This window comes from Melanaphis sacchari, unplaced genomic scaffold (assembly GCF_002803265.2).
Source record: "Melanaphis sacchari strain LSU unplaced genomic scaffold, SCAv2.0 Contig53_pilon_pilon, whole genome shotgun sequence".
NCBI classification, from domain to species: domain Eukaryota; kingdom Metazoa; phylum Arthropoda; class Insecta; order Hemiptera; family Aphididae; genus Melanaphis; species Melanaphis sacchari.
Genome location: NW_020271371.1, coordinates 1,178,617 through 1,198,024, shown reverse-complemented (window position 1 = coordinate 1,198,024; position 19,408 = coordinate 1,178,617). Strand labels below are relative to the sequence as shown.

The window sequence follows — 19,408 nt, the reverse complement described above, 5'->3', positions numbered from 1 at the left end:
CTAAATAACTAATATAGATTTTAAATTAATTTAAATAGGTAAAGGAATGGTTTATTAAATTTTTAATTTATTACAGTTAAAAGTTCTTAGTAAAAAAGATATTACCGGCTTCTTATTGTCTTGACTGTGTTTGTATTTAATATTTTTACAGTTAGTAACTATTTGTTTATAAACTCTAAAACTTACTAACCCTTTAACTTCTAAATACTTTTAACTTTCAAACTGAAAGACTACAATTGAAAAACGTTATTTGAATACAATTTAATAAAAATGTTTTAAATTTACTTTTATTTGGTTGTGTAGACAGTTAGTCATCTATTGTTTTTTATGATATCTTGTGAAGTTTAATGCGGGTATAATTTAACTCACTTATTTAAAAAATTCTTATATTAATTTAAACTAAGAACGTTTATAGTTTATAAGTTTATATGGACTAAACTGACATTTTAAGACAACATATATTATAGAAAAACAAGAATTATCACTGTATAAATATAGTATCGTTATTAAATTAGATGATAAATTGTTTAATAGAAAGTTATTTTAACATTTAATTTAGTTTCTTTTGCATTGTTAATAACATTCAATAGATTTTCCTCATGCTTAAAAAAATATTAAGAAATCTTGCATTAAGAATGATAGTCCTTAAAAATTAACTACATACTTCATACTTATTCCCATAGACATAATATTATTAGTAGGCATACAAAGTTAAGTAAATCAAAACTACTAGTTTGAGTTTAAATTTAAAAATATTAAAATTAAAAAAAAAAAAAATTACTTGAAATTTCACAGTTTAAAATAAGTATAATTCTCATTTAAAAGAAAGAAATTAGTAACATCACAAGAATAAAAAAAAAAACCCAACATTTGAAAATATGATCATATTATTACATAAACATGTCAAATAAAAGAATCTAAATAGAACTATTTTAAAGTTTAATTGAGGAGAGTGTCATTAAAGAATCACTCTGTGTTTACAGTATGTCATATAATTATAGAATCGAATAAAAGTAGTTAATTTCTCTCCCGTGTGTACTTATATATAATTTTATATGCATATTTATATTTACGGGTTTATTATGATTTACGACCATCATGCACTAGATATTATCATAAATGTATCATCACACGTGATGACATAATGCTGTCACTGAAACTCTTTTTAGTAATTGCTTTTGATAAGTACCTATTATACACAATATACATAATAAAATATAATATTTTTGCGTTTGTCAGTAGTTTCTAGTATATTAGGTGTGATGATTTAAATAATTAATTATACATATTTTAAATTAGTGTTTGTTAAGTACGTTCTTTTTAGATCTTATATTTTTTATGCATTTAAATGTTTTTATGAAATATTTAAATTATTATAGTACCTATATTTGTGAGTTTATCACGATAGGTGTTTTATTTGCCATATAATACAATAAAAATATATTTTCTTATACTTTAATCATGATTAATGTAGTAATAGTTTATACGACTATTTAATGATAAGTGAATAAAATATATTATTATATCATACTCGTAAATAGTTCAATGTTTGTTTTAATTGTAACTTTAATAATTTATTTTACTAATATCTTTTAGAAGATACTTCTTATTAAATTATATATGTAGCTGAAAATTATAAATTTATGTTATAATATTGTTCAAATTGAATAAAAATCAGTTAAAAAAAAAGAAGATAGAATATATCTATATTTTTGTTATTTGGATAAAGTAATAGTATTCTCAGGAAGTCTTATAATTTTTATTTTAATTTTCGTAAGTTTTAGTTAATTATGAACGCATTTGTATTTGGTTTAGTAGACTTGATCGCGTCAATCCTAACCATCTTGATGAAAAATGCAAACAGAATTTTTGTGATAGTACGTAAGTAATTTTGTTAACATCTTTGAAAAAACTATGCAAATTAATTTTATTACTAAATTAAAAGTTTTTTTAAAACATTTAAAATCCATGTCATTATTTAAAGCTGTTTTCTTTTTATAGAACTTTTTTTTTATTCATAAATATTAGTTAACTTCATAATAATCTTGATATAGAGTTTATTGTGTAAAAATACAGTATTTAAAAAATGTCAAATCATAAACGTTTTCCAATAAATATAATTATCTTATAAACAATGATATTAATTGAAAATAATATATAGGTAAGATTTATTAATGTATTTTTTTTAATTACAAAAATGTAGTGTTGTTTTCCAGAGAAAACCTGCAAAAATGAAATATAGCATTATTTTCCACGATAAGGTCATACATATTATTTATTTATTTTTGTTTTAATTATATTATATTATTGTGTATTTTTGTTTAAGATGAAGCTATTTTAGAAACTACTTTAATTTAGTAGTAACAGGTACACAATTTTAATTTTATTAAATAATATTATACTTTTATGCAAAAATTAGCTTATTTTATAGTTAACTTAAAAAGAAAACTATAAAATTAATATTGAACATTAATAATTTATTATTTTATTATATTTAAAATTTAACATGTGACGGCAACGTGTGTTAAAAATCGTTTCATATAGCTCAATAGTCAAATTTGTTATAGATTACTATAATATTATCGGTTAAATAAAATGTGGTTAACCCATTTTCACTGTACTTTATTGCACGTCAGTTAAAATTAATGTTTTCACCATTAACTTTTTTTGTGTTGCATTATAGTTAGAGAAAAGCTGTTAATCTGAACGTCTAGCAGTCTTTTATTGAAACACGTTTAACACGCGGTACACCGGTGTAGAACCTTAGTAAACATTGTAAATATTTAGTGACAGTTTTTAGTAGTAATATTATTGAAAAAGAAAAACTTCATAATTTTACTAAAAACATTAGGTAATTTTAGCTGTGAAATATCTATTTGATGTTTTGTATAATTTTATATAATGTTGAGAAAAGTTTTCAATAAAAATAGTTGTAAACATGAATATCAGTATAGAAAATCTATTAGTGTATAACCTTCTTTTATTCAATATGTTGATAAAAGAGTATAGGACAAAATATCATTGTTTGTAATAATACAAGTACCATCAAAAAATCAAATTCATGGACGGATAAATGTAAGAATTAAACTATAGTTAGAAGAACTATTTTTTCTGATAGATACTGTATAACAATTTGCTTTATTATCAATTCAGAAAACGTACGGTAGAAAGTATTTTGACTGGTTGATTTTTATTTTAGTATAGATAGCAATAATTTTATTAAAAATCTTAGTTATTAAAAAAAAAAAAAATAAAAAAAAAATCATTTAAATAAAAATTAGTAAATTATCCTTTGTATATACAATCATAATGTGGCGTGGAATTTAAATCAATATAATAAACTTTGGATAATGATTCATTATTAACAAGCCTTTTTTAATGCACTATATTATTTCATATTAATTTTCAAAGATATCATAGAATAAATAATTTATATTATATTATAAAACGTGAAATTTAAAAAAAAGAAAGTTTTTTGTTATTTTAGTTGAAACTTATTAGTTATACGGATTTTTCTAATACAGAAATTAATTAAATATATATATATAAATGAACTAATATATCTACAACTATTTATCATCGAATTTTTGGAAGATAATACCTTAATAATGGTAGCTTTTAGATTATGTGTGTCTCATGAAAAGTATTGGTTTCTTAATAATAATTTTTTTATTTTAAGTTTATAAGTGTTCATTTTTCCGAATAAGATCCGTTAAAATTTTCAGTTAACCTATTTTTCAATTGAAATCATATATTATTTTTTGAGTTTTTAATGAAAAATGAGATTTAATATGAATAAAAATAATTTTTTATAGAGGCTTATAGAATTTTATTTTAAAATGTTGGTTTTTAGAGATTTATTTTCATTAAACTCAGTTGTTTTAAAACAACCAAAATTTACGATTAAAATTAAATAATAACAAAATTTGATTGTATAATTATTGAATTAATTTAAAATCAGCTTTATTGTATAATATTATAATTTTTCTGAAGAATGTATAATTAAAAAAAAAAAAAAAAAATTGATTAATTTATTAAAAAATATTATATTAAATTATTTTTATAAAAGTGTCAACATTTATTTTATCAAGAAATATATGAATGAGTTTCTTATGAATACATATAATGCAGTTTTAGATAATTTTTTTATCTTGAGATTTAGGTCAAATTCTTCGGATCCAACATTATCCTATTGTGTTGTATATGCATACGAATAATACATCAAGTAGCCGCAGGAAACTCTTTTCGTGTTGGTCATTTTGTATAGGTGAAGTAAAACGAAAAATAAAAGTTACTTTTATAAATATATGTTGCAAATCTGACGTGAAATTGACTTGCTATGTTTTCAACCGTTGCTAATTTGTATAGACACATAGTGTTGTACATTTTATGCATCATATTTTCGGTCTTTCATGTAGCTCAATTTTCTATAAAGTTATCGAACTGTCTGATTTCCATCAGTTGTTTATTGGGAAACAACAGTTCTATCAATATTTTCGAACAATAAATGTATACAATTACAAATGTAGCTTTTCATTTGGTTAATAATGATTTACTAATGTATAATATTTCTATTTATTTATTTTTATATTCATGTTTGAGTGTTGTATTAAGTTCATTTTATCAAAGAGAATTTTTATATAAATGTATACGTGATTATTCTTAGAAGTGCTAGTAAATGTCACATGTGATAGAAAAATTGATTCAATTCGTACTTATTCATAATATGTATGATGTCTATTAATTTAATAGATGCGCTCATAAAAGTATTATTATTAAAAAATAAAATATATTTGAATATTTTAGTTGAGAACTACAAGAATAAAACTGTAACCAACTATTATTATAAAAAACAAAGAACAAGAATTTTAGATAATTTGATGATGATCATGAATAAATGAGATGTCTATAAAATTTTGTGTTAACAAACACACACAAAAAAAAAAAAAAAAAAAAACATTTTTGAACCATCCAATTATCTTACAAATTTTTCAAGAATGGAAAAACGGAAAAAAATATAATGATTTAATTAAAATGACTTTTTAATTATTATTTTAGATACTTCCCTATTTTGCTTCAGTTTAATTAAAATTTAATTATTAAATAATCAACTTTTTATGTGTATGGTTTAAATTACTCGTATTTTAAATTTATAAAATTATACAATTGGATTCAATAATTAGAAGTGTTACAAACGATTAGCTATCAATTATCATAAACTCAAGAATGTTGTTGTTGTTGTATGTTTAGCTTCAACTATAGAGGTTATTAGCAATAATTAAATAATTAGTAATTTCTAAAATTTAGGTCCCTTAAAGCATTAAAAAAAAAATTACTCAAAGTATTTGTATTTTTTATTTTATTTATAACTATGTATATAACATAATGCTAATTGAAATTTTTAATTTAGGTATTTATAGTTAATACATAAGTTATTTCATCAATCGATGACTTTATTTTCAATTTGACTGTTTAAAATAATACACATACTGTAAACCATTTTGATTTAGCCCCTCCCCCCATGGCTCCTGTGACATTTGTAAATGTTCTATAATAAATATTAAAACAACTTGGAATCCTTTTTCTTGTATTATTGTGTTAATAAATAAAATGTGATTTATTTATGTAAAAAATGTAATATAAACAATTGTAATAAATTATATATTTATATTTCAACACCAGATTATTATTAGAAATGTAATTTAGTAATTTTTAATTTCAAAGCGTGGACATAATATATTAATAATTGAGTTTAAGTTTTAACTATTTTATCTAATAATATATTATATTATGATTCTGTAAACTTATAATTACTTAATCAAAATTAATTCAATTAACATGCTTATTTTTTTTTAATAGATTACATTATATTAAATAGCTTTAAAAAAATAATATTTTCTATTATAATTGATTTATCACTTTTTATAAGTATTTGAAATGTTAAATAAGTATTTACTATAAATGAGCTCATATAAAAAAAAAAACAACAAATTATTTTTTACATAGTTGACCATATAGGGTAAACTATTACTAATACAATTTGCATAGTTTACTTTCAGTTATCTGTATGACTTATTGGCTAATCGAAAAAACAAGGCGTAGCACAATGTTTACATCTTATTTATCAAGTTCTATAATCTATATTAAAATGTAGGGAATCAGCATCATTTTCGTTTTATACAATTTAAATATATTTTGGATTCTGAGTGGAGCAATTAATGTATTGATTTTATTTATGCGTATATGATTTGTAGAAGAACAATGTTTTTATATTCAACTTCGAGGCTTTAAAATTAAAACAGTTCTCAATATAAGTAGTTTATTTTGAAACCAGAAATTTTAACAAATATTTATGTATAACTTTTTTTATAGACATTGAAAGTTAAAAATTTAAACGAAGAATAAAAGTTTAAGATATTTTATCTCTATCCAAAAATATTATTTGTGGGCTCTTGTAACTTTTATGAATATAATTAAATTTTATAAAAAAATAATTTTTTTTTAAATACCAGGCGGTCAGTGCTCAGAATCATTTTTTTGTATTTAATAATTTGTAATTAAATTCAAATTTAACATACATTATCGTAATGATTTAGATCAGTTGCCTATTTTTCTTCTATTTTTTTTTTTTTTGTTTATATCTGGTTTTTTTTAGTAAAATTAGAAATAGTATGCTATATAGTTGTTAGGTAACAGATATTTAATGCGAATTTGTTAAATACCATTCATTGATCCTGTTTTAAGAGGTGTTAAGATTTTATTTTCTTATAAACTTTACAATTTATCACTTAATTTCTAGAACGTAAACTCACTAACATGCAAGTACATGTATAGATTATATAAATATATTATAATCAAAGATGGTAGAAAACGGGAAAGTCGATGGTTCTTATAAATGTATTAAGTTATCTGAACTTTGCGCTTTATGTTCCACGGATAAAATTTATTTGAGCACGCGTTTTTCCATCACAAGCATATGATCAACTTAGAATACTTCAGCTAAAAGTTAGAAACATTCCTTGAATCTATTCTATCTTAGTTTAAGAACCTTTTTTGAAGAAACTCAAGTTAGTGTACCATTTGCAATGTTTTCTATTATATTTTAAAATATTAAATATAATTTATTTAAAATAATAATTCTACATAGATAAATATACTATTAAATTATAAAAGATAATATTATGATAACTGAAGTTATTATTAAAAATAAGCTTCATTAAATTACATCAGATGGATAAAATAAATAATATTTTTATAAATTATTATATGTGTTTAGATAAAGAATATACCAAATAATAATATATCTAATATTTTGTTTTAGATTATTAATGCTATTTTTGTATTGATTTGTTAATTATTCTTAGTTAATTTTTCAAAACTTTAATTTTATTCAGTATTACTGAACTTAACTGAATTATTATTTACTTGAGGGCCGAAGCGTTACTCTTGTGATAATGATAAACAATTCTTGGATAAAATAATGTGCACGATGAACATAATAATTGATTTTAATGAACAAACTAGAGTTTTTTTTTATCAATAAAGGTAAATTAAAGTGTTAAAATTTGAGTTGTCTTAAATTTTATAGTAATCCAATTATTATTTATAGTTTACAGAATATAATAATGTTATAACTCAAACTCTTACTAAAAAAATAAAAATATTACAATTAAAAATATTATAAAATAATACCAGAAATATTTAATTGGGGGCCTATATTTATTGGATATGACTAAACTTTTTTATCGACTTATCATTAAAAAAAAAATAGATCGGAAACATTTGATAATAAAATTATCAAAAATTAATTTTTTTTTTTTTTTTTAATGATAAAATACATAATTTTAACTTATACGCATCACGAAAAAAAAAAAAAAAACTATATTTTAAAATTTGAGATTAACCACATCATCTGATTTTTACTTGTCATTAAGGCCGTTTGTTATAAATTTTTAGTTTAGTTAAGAAAAAATTGTGATTTTTAAAAACTGATTTAAAATAAAACTAATTGTTCTCTATATTTGTATTTTAGGTGATTAAGGTATTTTATTTTGTATTTATTAAATAGTATTTTAATTTATATATGCTATACAGTATAGATGTATATAATACATAAAATGTAATTAAATTAAGTGTAGATATGTGGTTATTTATATTCAATAGGTATCTTATTTTAATACATTTTATAGTTGTCAAAAATGTAATAATACGCTTAAATAAATTTGCCTTTGAATAACCCTCATTATTAAACATAATAATTAATATTAGTATTGATAGGTATTTAATTTAATTTTTCAATTGTTAAATTGATAATATAATAGTTATAAACATAAATAATTATTAGCTTTAAATAGTAATATAATTTAAAATATAATAATAAAAAAGTAAAAGTTCATTTGTACAAGATTATGAGTTATAATTTGATCATTTTCTATGATATCTAGTATAATACCATTTGTTCGAATTAAAAAAAAAAAAATTCAATTTGTTTAAATTAATGTATGAGTGTCTAAAAGTTATTTCACATTCAATTTTTTATGTGTGGTACTCTATTCAGTTAGTAAGTTGTTAGTACGGAACGTTAATATTAATATAAGTATTACAAATAATAAACTATTACGTATCTGATAAAAACAATCAACTTACAAATATGTTAAAAATTGATGATGGTATTTTAGATGTGTTGTTTAGTGTTCTGTTACATTATAATAGGTATTTGAAAATGGTGGAAACAAATTAATTGGGCATTTATTTTTGACGTTATAATTTGTTCTTAAACCCTTTTTTTTAACGTTTTTTTATTTAAGTATAAACTTTTATATTTTGTTTCCTGAAAATGAGTTAAATCGAAAAATAATTCAGCAACAGTAATTATTATGAATGTAATATTTCATTTTTTTTTTTTTTTATTATTATTTAAGTTTACTATGTTGATGTGGTTACATGTTTAATATCATATCGTATAATTTTTTTTATCGTGTGTAATATAATACAATTTATTTATATGGAAATTTATACTTTGTTATCAAACACTTATGAATAAAATGTGTGTAGCGTAAATATGGATTTTAAAATAAATACAATTTTATTCTTTGGTCTTGACTAATTTTTGAAAATATATGAACTTAATTTTAGAGCAATAAGTTAAATTATATTATGAATTTATTGTTATTTTACGTGTTTGCTATATTATAAGATACATAACAACAAGCAAGGTTTTGATTATAACCACGTATGTAAATTGCAAAAGATAGTAATCTGTAAATAATGCTCACATGCTCACACTCATGCATATTTCATGAATTTCGCTTTTTGTCATAAAGAACCACATTAAAAAAAAAAAAAAAGATGGTGATAGAGCAAATGTTTTAGATACAAAAATTTGTTATAGTTATTAAAAGTTAAAATTTGTTAAATAATTTTGTTTTTAAAATGAAACTATTTATTTTTTTTGGCAACTATAGTTATACATTGCATTTATATATACCAATTATTTTTTTAAACATAAAGCTAAATTTAGCTAATTTTAATATTATTTGTAGCTTATATAAATTATAACTAATTATGTTTTAGAACAAATTGTCTATTATTGCATTTAGATATAAAATTAAATGAATATTTTGACTTAATTAATGTAAACTGAACCGTTAAAAATATATTGAAATACTAGACTTTGTAGTAGAATAATCGGTGGAATCTAAAAATATAACATAATTTTATTTATAAGTAATTATATGTCTAAAGTGTCGTGATCGAGTGGTCTAATGAATAGTTGTATCCCAATTTAACATGTAATAGGATACACGCAAAAAAAAAAAATCAATATTTATAAGAATAAATTGATTTTTATGTATTTATATATATATATAATATATTATTTTAATTCTGTCTAAGTTTAATCACTATAATTGACATAATGTTGAATGATGTAATTTCTGTTAAAGGGTTAAACGAAATTATGAATATCATAAAAAAATCGGACTTTAAGTTGGATATTTATACTAAATAATAATTGAATTCGAAAAACTATTTTGTATAAAGGTTTACTAAAATTATTTTAAGTTAAAAATGTCTTTTCTGTTATTGGTATAGTTTTTCATTACACTGAGAAATTATATAAACAGAATAAATATTAAAAAATACCTTTTTAAAGTATCATCTCGATTTAAATTTTATTATTTAAAGTTGTTATATACAACTTGTTGAGTTCTATTTTTACATAAAAATGAGCTCTTTGAATAGTATAATAAAAAAAGTATTTTTTTCATAAAATTGATATTTCTTGCTTTTTACTCTTCTAAAAATGTCTAATGAAACATTATTACTCGCATAGTATATTAAAATTTAATATTTTAAATTAAAATATGAATTTCTATAAAAGATATAAAAGAAAAATTCTTTACTTAGAAATTCTAGTAATTCGTTAGATTTATTTTCAAAATAATCCATATTATTTAAAAAAATGAATAATATTGTTTTTTTTTTTTTTAATCTAATATTTCTATATTTCTTTTAAAAATAATTTTAAATTTATAATTCTAGTTGTTTCCGAATTTTTTGTAGTTAAGCTTTTTTTATTTATACATTTTAATATATATTAACGAGCTTTAGTCGTTAAAACGTAAACAATTATTGTCAATGAATTTTCAAAGTAGTATCAATAAACAGAAGTGCAGCTAAAAGTTTTTCGATTATCAATTTTTTTGATTTAAATTATAAATTAACTATTCTAGTTGAAATTGTCGTTTATTGTAGGACAATTTGAGTTGACTATTTTAATCAATTGGTTACTCATAATGGTATTTTACGGACTGCGTATTCTTGCCTCTAGATGTATTATCTAAGGATATCTAAAACAAAGCTATTTTATCCCAGTCATTCATCCTAGTGAAGGTTTATGATAAGACGATTGTAATTTTCGCAAGGCTTTGCTAAGACAGTGATTAATGATGTTAAGGTCCTATATGCGAATTCGTTATATCAACAGTAGTTGATACGTGATGTCTTTAATATAAGTATAAAGAGTTAATTAATTTTTATATTATCTATGAAATAATTATTATTCAATAGAAGATTTTATTTAACACAATGCTAGGTACGAGATAGTCTTTTTAATATGAATACATATTATGTCAACGGAAGATTCTCTTGATCAATTTATACTTAATTACGATATAATTTCATAATATAATAATAATATTATAAGTAAAATGATTTTCCTAAATATTAAATGTACTAAAATGATACAATAGATATGTTTACAGTGAATATATTTCCACTATTTACGTTATAAGTAGTTAATTGATTATTTTTTCTTATTAAGATAAATTTAGATAGATTTTTTTATTGAAATATATTATTATTATATGTATACACCTTATTTATAGTATGTAAAAAGCATTTGTCACTGTCATTAAAGATATTATTATAAAATATTACCTTTGCCAAATGAAGTTCAAAAATATTTGAAAAATAAAGTAAGTTACTATACTATATAGTAGGTTTTGAATACCTATGTACTATTACCTATGTAATTCCTATGTAATGGATATGTGTATGTTGAAAGGTGTTAGTAATATAGTAAATTGAACTATTTTTCCACAGCACTTCGCTTATATTATATAATATTATATTATTGTTAAAAATGGATGAGTTAATTGGTAATCGACGTAACACGTGTAGTTTTGTGTGAATACATATAGTTTGTAGAATGCAAATAGTTTTAATATCTTGAAAATATCATTAAAAATATTAATGAACGATGTGGCTTTGTTTTATACTATACAATTAAGTTTTACATCTGGAACTATCGATTCAAATTATTTACAATTTGATAAGTATGTAGTTTTATTTAAGCGTGTAAGTCAGACTTGTCATTAAATCCTAAAGTTCGGTTTATGTTTTCTAGCTTATTTTCAATACTTTTGCAGTTTCATAGTGGTATTAAGGTTGCTGTTAAAATTAATGTATACTTAACGTATATAGAGTAATTCTATATAATAATTACTCTACGAAATAACGAGAAAATACTGCACAAGGAAAGACAATTTTCTGCAAAGATAAAAATCCACAATTTAAAGTATTTAATAATCGTATGTTTTAATAGTTTGTGATTACAAAGTTATCTTTGGTCATAGAAATGAAGATTTGTTTATCATCAATAATTAACACAACTAGCAGTTCATTTTTGTGACCCATGGTAGTAGTACGATTATTAGTAAAGTTTTTCTTAAAAATCTAGATGAACCTGAGAAGTATAAGTTTAATTAAATTAAGATCACTGTATAAAATTAGATAAAATAAGATATATCTAAATATTCGGGAGAATTGAACTTTTCCGTTTCTTTGTAAACTATTCAGTATTATTGTTTACTGCTATAATGTTTATTTAGTTGATATCGTTAAGATTATAAACTTTCATTATTTTTTAAAAGTAATATTTGTGTGTAAAGTTTTTCGAATTTCACGGGTGCTTTTGAAACAGCTGTTAATACTAATATATGTTCAAATGTTATCATGTATATATATATATATATATATATATATATATATATATATATATATATGCGTTATATGGTACTAAAAAGCTCCAAATTTTTTATAATAAAGTTAATTTTGTTTGATAAATATATATATATAAAATATTTAACAAACAAAAAGTATGACATCTTACTGTATTAGTTATACTTTATATTATAGTAGGTATACTAGCTTTAATATCCAGCTGTATTATAAACTAAAATTGTTTTATTTATTAATTAACTCTTTTAAAAAATAATTTTCTTGAATATTATGAAATATCTTATGATATTATTTTTGATAAATCAAAATTATGTATTTATTTATTTTTTATATTGATATTATTCATAATATTTCTCTTGTATTCGATATGTTTTTAAAAACTAAATACTATGTACTTAACAAATTATAATACAGACACCAGTTAAAAAAAAAAATCAACAAATTAATAAGCGATCTTTGTTTTGGTACGTCATAAAGATTAGTGCTCATATTTTATTTCACGGTTAAGTACTTAGCACTATAAAAATGATAAAAATACTACGGTCGACACTAAATGAACTGCTAAGTTTGTCTGTATTTCAGTTAGTCTACCGTTTCACGTTTTATCCGGAAGTATATCCTGCATTTGTCCGTTCCGACATGTTTGCTCATACACATATATAGTCTAATCCAGGGGTCGGCAACCCACGGCTCGCGGGCTGCATGCGGCCCGCAAAGCAATTTTTGATGGCCCACACAAAGGTGGTTAATTTTTGTGTTTTACTTTTGTTCAATAACATTTTTCATATGATTTTCAATATTATATAATTCTTTTTCTTTTATAAATAAAATCTAATCTAACCGTTTCATAATAGCAATACAATTATAAGTATTATATCATAATATGTAATTTTTTTTTTTTTTAATGTGGTCCTCGATGAACAATTGAAAAAAAAATAATGGCCCGTGTGGTTAAAAAGGTTGCCGACCCCTGGTCTAATCAATCGGATATATGGTTTTAGATACCTACCTTGGTTTATTTAGTTTATAGTATTGAAATAAAAAGTATTTTGAAAATAAAAGTAGAATATTTAGGGGTACTCCTTGAAATGATTTGTGTTTTACTACTTAACTAGCCAATATTTTTATCAAAATATTCTGTTTCGACATAAAATTAAAAATATAATTTTTTATTTAAAATAAAAAAATAAAATTACAGTGATTCTTTTTACGAATAAAAGCATACACAATTAAGGTTTCATTTATAAAAAATTAGATTAGTATGTATTTTAATTTTTTTTAAATGTATAACCATTTTTTAAATAATGACTGTCTTGAAATTATCATTCTAATTAATCTATGTTTTAATTAGTATTAATATTAGCATATATGTCACTTAGGATTTAATTTTATTTATAATCTTCATCATTCAAAACTTTTAAAATAAATATAGTTTATTACGTTAGTATATTATTTTATGAAAGTAATTAAACTTGAAATAGTGTATGAACTACGAAAATATGATTTAATATTTTATTGTTTAGTAATAATAGTTTAAAAATGCTTTTGTACTATTTTTTAACTGTTATTATTTAATATAATTATTATAGATGTAATATAAATTCACAAAATTCTTTAATATTATGGTAATGGATGAAATACGTAAGATCAGTATGATAATATTGCACTACTACTCAGTAGATTGTAATATTGTTTTTTTTTAAATTTTACATTTTAATATACTATGATAATATATATAAATATATTGTATTAGGGATTTAAAATTCATTGAATATGATGATGTATTATTGATATTTGTTCATAATAGTTGCATAATGAAGTATGTAATGTTTTGAGAAAAATATTATGTTATATTTCATACTCGCCAATAATAATATATTCATACCCACGTTAATTTCTAAATTTCTTTTTTTTTTTTGATTCATTAAGCCATAAATACTTTCAATAAAAATTGTTAACAACTTCTTTAATTGTTATATTACTCAAAGATGATTCATAAAACTATTTTTAAATTGAATACAACACAGTTAAGTACTCATCTGGCTATACACAATTTTATTATTTAAAATTATTTTTTATAAATTTAATGTACAGTAGACACCAATTATAAGACTCATTTTGGGACCAACACAAAGTGAGTCTTATAACCGAACGAATCTTATAGACAATGTGGGAAAATAAAAATAAAATACTTAAGAATTTTATTTTATCATCTTGCTTTTATTTTAATCTACTTATACATATGTATAATATACATACATATTATAAATTAATGAAAAAAATATAATTAAAATATTAAAATTATATTATTATAAAAATTATTAAATATTAATAAAAATTATAAATTATGTATCTACATACTTATTATTAATGAAAAAAATTTGTAATTCTTGTTTGTATTGAATTCTGTTCTAATATTCCGGAAATGGAATTTCTGTAAATTTTCGACATTTCTTATGTAATTTTTAAAAACAAATTTATTTTTAAATTTTAATCAAAAATGTTTATTTTTTACAAAATTTGAGTCTTATAATCGAATTTTTGTAATGTATTCGGATACGTCTGGACCGTTTCAGACGATTATGAGCCTATTATATCCGTGAGTCTTATAAGCGGCGTCACAGTATAATGTTATAAATTAAGAATCAAAAAAAGTATTAAAAATAAATTTTTATTTGTCATCTTTTAAAAAAAAAATTTTTTTTTAAAAGAATAATATTTTTAATGCACTTATTAAGTTGATATTAAATACCTATATATTTTTATAAGTTTTTAACCAAAAGTTATCATAGTAAAATAGGTACTTAATTATATTGAAAGGTAGTTTTTTTTGTTATAACACAATCTAAAGTATTGAGTTTTGTTTATTTTCAATTTTATTATACTATGGACATCTCCAGTATTCATTTTTCTGACCGATGATTAATGACTAGTTTGTTTATGTGTAAATTTTTCTTTATATTTGATAAAACAGTGTAAAATAATTCGTATTTAAAGATCTAGGGGAATACCATTTTTCCGCATCTTTATTTACTATTGGATATTATTACTTACTTCCGTATTATTAATTTAGTCGTTATTGTTTAGATTATAAACTTTTATTGATATTTTAAGAATTAGACAAATCTACTTAATATTATTAATGTGTTATGGTTAAATGTTTCAAGTCATATTAAATTTACAATTTTAAGCATTGAGTAATCGATATCTGTCTGAATCATGTACTGTTTTAAACAATATTGTCTTTTCCATTTTTAAAATTATTACATTACAACAAATTACTAGTTTTAATCCTTGTAACTGTTTCTGAACTATGCAGTAGTATTATATTTACAAAATGTTATCCTATATGATCTTATATATTTAATGAAAGTTATATATATAACCTAAATATAATATTTGCTTTTCAAAGGGAAAACTATTGGAATAATATCATTAACTGTTCAATTATTGAGACCTTTAAATTACACTATAGTATGTAACTAATATAATAATAGTATATATTAATTAAGGACCTTATGTGTGTTGTAATGAGTTAGTTATAATAAGTAAATCTGATAGCAAATCGATGTCTTATTAATATCATAATATCGTTCTATGTTGTTTATAATTAATCAAACTAGATTTATAATCCATATGATATCAAATATATGAGTAATAGTAGATATGCCATTAGAGTGAAAATAGATTGATAGAATTTATATTGGATGATTATTATATGATTTTATAATTATTATTTAACTATTATAAACATTTATTTTGTTAAAAAAAAAAAAAAACTGTTGTATTCAATGGTTAAAAAAAAAAAAAAAAAAATCAAGATATTATAATATGATTAAAAATAATAAGACAATGAAGATTATTATATAAGAATTTATCCTTTGTAAATGTTGTGTTTTAGTTTTTATAAAGATGGCTAAATAATTGGCATAGTTTGAATATTATAGTATGTAAACCACGCATATTTTATATTTATTAAAACTAAATTTTTTCTCGTCAAAGAAAAGTTTATTTTATTTTTATAACGTTTAAAATCAGTATGATTCATGAGTTCTAGTTTAGTATAAGAAGTTAAATAAATATAATGCTTTTACAATGATTTGAACAACAGGTTATCTTTTTCAAAAACCCTTTCGAGGATTTAAAATTATAGTTTATATAATTAAATATAACATACATTTTTTAAAATACATAATTTAAAATTTAACTGGTAAATTACTGTAGGATATTAAAAAATTATAATGATTTAAATTTTTTCTCATTGAATAATATATTGATATAAGCTTATTATTAATTTTGTTTTTAAACTTTAAAAAATTTGTTATTTAAATGATTAATTCCAACTATAAGACATTAATGATATTTCTGTTAGTATTGAGAAAAAAAAATAACTTAACAATGTGCAATTTTAAAATATAATAAAGAAAGTGTTTATGTATTATATTTTATATAATTTGATTATTAATATTCTTTAAAGTGTTGTCATGCAAAACACAGTAGTTACCGCTACATAATTCAATGAGAATTAATATTATTGTATATGCTATATTGGCACTTAATGTTGGTTTTGCCCATCGGAGTGATGTATTCGTAAATATTTCTCAAATAAGTTGAATAATAGATTTATAGTTTTATAAACATAAAAGTTATTTTTAATTGAGTTAGAATAAATAAGAAAAAATATAATCAGGTTTTATCGATGTCACTATACATGTATTTGTTTGTAAAGTGGCATTTTGATACTCATGATTTTCCAATTTTCTGATTAAAGAAGAGGGAATGTAATACAATTTGTTCTTTTATTTCCGGAAGTGATTTCATACTTATAAACATAACACACACACACACACACACACACACATATATATATACATATACACAAACACATACTTCTAGTTTTTGTTTCAATTAAAATGTGACGCCTTCAAAATAATAAATTTGAGTTAATTGCTTCCTTTTGTAAAACCGTTACTCCTACAGCCACTATACTGCCGTTGCTGATGATTTCGTTTGGAGAGTCCATTTACAATCTGAAACAATAGAAAATAAGAAAGAGTAGAGAAAGAGAGAAAGTGAAATAGCAAATGAGCGGTAGCCGACAGTATAAAGTTTTCGATAAGTTCTGAGCTGGGTTTCAAAAATGTCTGACATTCTCTCAACCATCCATACAGCTTTACTTTACCTCCACCAAACCACTATCGGTAGCTGGAACGGGGAAGAGGTAACAACACTCGTTGCCCCTGGTTTGCCACCATTGTAATATTTATTATTTGGACTCTGGAGCCAAGAACTGTAATAATAAATGGTTTTTCTGTTGTCCTACATTTACTTGGCAACCAGAAAAGATAAAGTTTGTTTTTCTTCCTTTCAGTATTCTCCAAATATTACCTATCTGCTGCTATAACTTTGGTTATTCTCACCGTCACCGGTGAAAACATTATTGTAATGCGTATATTTTTAAATTAAATTACCACGTAGGTATTATACAAAATATTAAGGTATCACATCACTAGATGTCGTAGTCTGGAAGGTTTTGATCTTAACAAAATGTGGATAAATACTTAATTTTATATTGCAGTAAACGGTATACATTATGGCTTAGTTGGTATTTTATTATCTCAACTTACCTAATGTACATACAAATTCATAATTTGGAATATGATATTATTCTTTTATACGTAATATGTCGTGATGGTTTATTCACCATCAGTATGCAATTTGAATAATATATTTTTTTACTTCAGGTTGTGAAGTTTTTGATTAATTACATAAGATTTTATAATATGATTTTATTATGATTCTTATTTGCGTTATTATTATAAATATGAAAGTTTTTAACTGTATTAAGAATAATTAAAAATAATAATTTTGTTATTTAATGTATGTGTTATATTAATATTTAAAAATGTTGTTTTTATTTATTTTCAGAGACGTGTGTTGACCATAAGCCTAATGAATTGAATATTTAAATTACTATTCTTTTGAGTAAGTCATATAAATTATAAACAGTATAGTTTAATTTCAGGAAGAAATTATGAATCAAACTAAGTGAAACTAAGTAACTTCATTTGATAAATAATACGTATTATTATTAATTTATTATAATATATAAATACTATTGAATTAAGTTAAAAATATAAATTATAACATTTAAAGTAACAAAGATGAGTTGAAAAATAAAATATTTTAAATGCGAATTTGGACTTTATTTTCAAATGAAAAACATCATGATTGATTACATTTTTTTAATTGGGAAACCTTATCGTTACCACGTTTACATTTATGTCAACCTACTTCAACCTTTAAAAATAGATAATTATTTTTACGGTTATAGTTTAAAAGATTTATAAATTAATAACTAAAAAAAAATATACTAAAAACACAATTATTAAATTTATTTTAAAACTTTTATACTGTGAATAAAAAATATGAATATCTAAATCACAATATAGCACTAAGAATTCTAAACTATAACTTTTGTCGAAAGAACAAGTTTTACGTTTTAGTTGTTTTTTGTACGATATTTAGTTGTTATTTTTCTCTAAAACTGTATAAAATATTTTAAGAAGTTAATATTATACTGTATAATACTTTTTTGTTGAAAAACGTTATATATTAGGTAAAACATTATATAAAGCAATTTCTTTTTATAGTTATGTATGTTTTTTTTTTTTTTTTTTGTATAGAGTATGGTTTTAGAACTATTTCACTTTAGGGTATAAAAGTGTGAACTGCAGTGGCACCTACAAAAATATATATATATAAAAAAACTTGAATTTTTTTATTACATAACCATCATTATTTGTACAACGTAAATTATGAATTTATTTGAATGAAACAAACAACTCATGAATATTTAAAAATAGTTTTATGTTAATTCCAGTTT

At 21.4% G+C, this 19,408-nt stretch overlaps 1 protein-coding gene across 1 annotated transcript in view; it reads left to right on the top strand.

Annotated features, from left to right (window-relative positions):
- LOC112599610 (glutamate receptor ionotropic, NMDA 2B) overlaps positions 1-19,408 on the top strand; it is a 265,062-nt gene that overhangs the window by 44,627 nt on the left and 201,027 nt on the right. The window contains exon 3 of the mRNA XM_025346582.1: positions 18,451-18,507. The gene's annotated coding sequence lies outside the window, so the exon portion shown is untranslated. The remainder of the gene's footprint in view (positions 1-18,450; positions 18,508-19,408) is intronic.